Here is a 4,701-nt window from a genome sequence, read left to right as displayed (position 1 = left end):
TTTTCATGATTTTCTGACATCTTATAGAATGACTGATTAACTGAATTAGCAAAAAATGACATTGTGTGATCATAACAAAAAGTGGTTGGTTGCAGAAGAAAAATGTATATCATCTGATGTACAAAACAGCTGCACTAAAAATAAAAGTGACATCCACCCTGACACAAAGTGCTGTGTTGGCTTTACAGCTGCACTGTCATCATGTTCCTGTTTTCCATTTTTGACGTGAATCATGTTTGGACTGGATTTCCTTCAGTTGTGAAAAGACATTAATTCTTATATTATAATGCAAAGAGAGTGTTAAAGGTTGTGCAACATTTAGGAGGATCTATTGGCAGAGATTGAATATAATATTCATATGTGTGTTTTCATTATTGTATGTTGTGAAACTGTGCAATACTCATATTTACTCTGACATTATTATTGCAATTATACTGTGTACTGTTATTCTCTTTTTTTATTCTCTCTTTTTCATCAGTACACTTATAGATCCATTTGTCAGCATTATTCTTGTCTAATCTAATACCCTGCTATTATATAAAAAATATACATGGAATATACATGTACATTTATATATAATATACATTTTACATGTATTATTTTCTATTTCCCAATATATATATTGTTGTTATATACTGTAGTATAATGCACGTATTTCCACATACTTCTTATTCTTTCTCTTTGTTTAGCAACTTGAGAAACTGTAACATAACCGAGTTTCCCCCAGGGATCCATAAAACATACAGATAAGACAACTGATAAGAATCATTGTGTTTTTGCTTCATTAGAATGAGCCATTTTTATCTACAAGACACTGCAGGTCGTCTTCCGTGGACAGCATGAACTACCATGTTTCTACAGTAACTCAGAAAAACAAAAAACAAACACTGGCTTTAGATAGGGCTGTTTGCGTCTTTCGTGCATTTTGCAGCCCCCATAGCGTCTTCTTCACACTTAACAGATGAGGGTGAAGCGAGGGAGTTTCAATCTGCAACTACACTGCTAGATGCCACTAAATCCTACCCACTGCACCTTTGAGAAACTAAGACTAAAGTACACATGAATTTGAAAATGCATCTCCCTGTTCTGGCTTTTAGTTAGGAAATAGTGTCGCATTATAACAGGATAATGGGCTTTTTAAAAATGCATATATCTGATTGTCAACAGTTTCCAAACATGGATTGCTTCAGGTTCATGCTCCACTTCTGACCATTATACCATAAAATGATTTGGTGCTCCTTTTTTATTTATTTTTATCCTTTTTATAGTACAATTTTTGCCAAAAAGGAACCAACACACATAGTGTGCAAACTATACTATGACTTTCGGGGGCGCTCCCTTTTTCTACTGTCACACAGGGTGGACTGACTGTGATGAACAGTATGCTAACTACAAAACAGATAAATGAATTAATAATGGAGATTCGCCACACCCTTGTGGACTAGGAACATTTATTTTATGTGTATTTCTTTCTGATATTTTCTGATCTGAAGTTAATGATATTGTACTACTACGCTTCAAAGGTTATGGCATAAATAGCAGTATTTTTATTAAATGCACATATACATGCACAAATCATACATCAACAGTACATATAATCCATGATGATGAAAATATAAAAAATAGAAATGTATGGCAAAAATAGCACACTGTCAATATTTTAGAGACCCCCTAAAGTTTCACAAATCATGTTTTCAGGGAAGCTCATGTCTTATTAAGAGGAGCCAAGCAGTTCACACCCTGGACACACCTCTGAGATAGCTCCTTTAATAAAAAATGCTTGTTCAACAAGTCAAAATGTGCCCTCATTAGTATTTGGAAACAGGACACCATTCAGATGGAGGTGGAGTCAGTGGTTAGAAACCTAAACATCTCTCAGCATCTGCCCAAAATGAATAGAAGATAGGAGTTCACTTTTATAACTTAACAAAGCTGCACATCCAACCTACCTTGCCGGCTAACTAGCTAGACCGGGTTGTAAGCTTGGAAAGAGCGCTAACATTAGGTAACAGTAGTTAGTTCAGTTTTCATTCAAAAGATGTTCCTCAGAGAAACAAACACAACTCTGATAGGTATGACTAAGAGTCACTGAACATTATCGGGGAAGAGGACAACCTTGTTTAGTTCCACAAATAATAATGAATATAAAACTACTCTGCACCAGTGGTTCCCAAACCACCAAAGCATTTTATCGATCTTTCCAAGGCTTTGATATGGTTGATTGCTACCTCTTCCTTCATAAATTATATTCTATTGGTTTAAATCAAAATGCTCTACTATGGTTTAATACCTACATTCATAATAGACATCAGCGTGTTGTCTTTCAAGGTATCAGTCTCAGTCTATTTAATTGTTGATAAGGGTGTTCCACAAGGCACCGCTTTGGTACCACTTCTTTTTTTCATTTTTATCAATTATCCGCTTCAAATGTGTTCAAATAGTTCTTTTCATCTTTATGCTGATGACACTTATGTAATTATTCCATAATTCTTTACATTTTGATTTTAGCTCGATTCGAAACTGGTTTCATAATAACAAACTTGTATTGAATAAAAAGAAGTTCTGCAGCATGGTATTTCGTAGGTGACATAGTCATCCAAATTCCTGTGATTTAAATACTGTTTCTGATGATGGATTGCCCCTGGTAAGTTGATTCATTTAAATATCTCAGACTGTGGATTGACCCCGAACTCTCCTTTAAGCCTCACATTGATTATACTATAAAAAGAACACATTGTTTTTTCACTTTATAGGTCCATTAACTGCTTTACACACAGATCATAAAAAGAACCATTTCTCAGTTGATACTGCCTATTATTGATTATGCTGACATTGTCTATCAAAACACTACAGATACCTATCTCATGCCACTTAATACTGTACACGACTCTTTATGTAGATTTATTTTGATATGTAAATGGTAAATGGTAAATGATAAATGGACTGCACTTATATAGCGCCTTTCTATTCTTTTGACCACTTAATGCGCTCTGCACTACATGCCACACTCACCCCATTTACACACACATTCATTCACTGATGGCAGTGGCTGGCATGCAAGGTGCCAACTGCTCACCAGAACAGAATACTCTTTATGTAGATTTATTTTGTAGATCTTTCTGTTGTTTCAGGACATCTTTATTTTCTCTTCTGAAAACAACTTGTTTGTGTTTCTAATTTTTGTTTACATAATAACCTTTAGAACTTTTGATTCTGTTATTCAGGTCACTGTTTCTAACCTTTTGTTTTATGTTAGTTTTTCTTGTTTAACAACTGATACTGTCTGTATCTGTGTATTTGCAATGAATGTTTGTTGTATGTATGTAATGCTGTTCTTTGTTTATATGTGCTTTGTTTTGTATTTGTGTCTTTAGGATCCGCAGCCATGCAGTTCCCTGGATTCAACACTGCTGCTGCTGTCTGAGACACACCTGTGTTCACTCGCCTAACAAACAGCACATTGAAGCTATAATATGTAACATTTCTACATGAAAATGTCTATAAACTCTAGAGCTATGTTCTATATTTAGTTGAGTTGTGTACTTCCATTATCCAAAATGGTTTTCAACAATGGGTTTCAACTCTGTCATTTTATTCAGTAATCTGTGTATTACCCTGGTCAAATGACGTCAATATCCCCTTCTATCTCTTTCTACATGTCGTAAGCATGAATGAAACTGGCAAATTTCAGTTTTGGTTATAATGATAAATACATTTTCATTGGTTAGTTGTCTATTTCACCTTTCTATATATTTAAAGGTGATTAATGATAAGATAGAGATATCCTTTAAATTCCCACAATGGGGAATCAATCTTACAAGCAGCAAAGTGGGATAGAGGAAAAAAAATTATGAAAGGAAAAAATAAATATAATGAAATAAATACCTGACAAGAGAGAAAAAAAATTAGAGAATGTAATATACAGGTATGTTGATGGAAACATTGCACAGGGATTATTGATTTAGTAATTTATTAAAATCAGGGTTGTGGCCATTAGACTAATATAACAAAAATAGTGCTTAATGGATGAAATTGGGAGTTTACACATATTAGATTACAAGGGAGATAGTTACAAACCAGTGCTAAAATTAAATCATTATTGCACAGAAAAACAGTTAGACTTGCAAATGTTCTCCTAAAACTCATTCTATCTGACGGCTAATGCTTTTTTACCAGCGCCTGCAATTTAACCGAGTTTTACTGCATGGCAGTACACATTGAGGTATATGACTGGAGAATCGTTTCAATAATCATTTTTTTAATTAATTGCAACAATGCTTATTCTTCCTACTTGTAAATTAGCTAATTTCCCCCCTGGCCTCATTTAGGAGAGAACAAGAAAAGTCATCTCTGTCTGAACCTGAAGTTATTGTTTGGGCTAATGATTAACAGGAGCTATTTGTGTGTGCTGGGTGTGTGTGGTGTGTGTGTGGTGTGATGGGTGTGTGTGAGTGTGGTGTGTGTGTGTGTGTGAAGAGAGAGACGAGAGGAGGAGAGAAGAGAGAGAGAGGAGAGAGAGAGAGAGGCCGAGAAACCCGGACGGAAGAGAGGGAGAGAGAGAGAGAGACCAGATACTCCAGTGATTTGTTATGCAAGGAATGTCCTTTGGATGGGGCTTCAGTGTGGAGGAAAATGCGTGAAAAGTCTAATTCCTTTCCACAGGCAGGCCATTGCCAGCCTCACCCCGCAGCAAGCCGACAA

The sequence above is a fragment of the Morone saxatilis genome, unplaced genomic scaffold, assembly GCF_004916995.1.
Source record: "Morone saxatilis isolate NCDOM2014 unplaced genomic scaffold, NCSU_SB_2.0 Contig11, whole genome shotgun sequence".
Taxonomy (NCBI): Eukaryota; Metazoa; Chordata; class Actinopteri; family Moronidae; genus Morone; species Morone saxatilis.
This window is presented reverse-complemented; position numbering follows the sequence as displayed.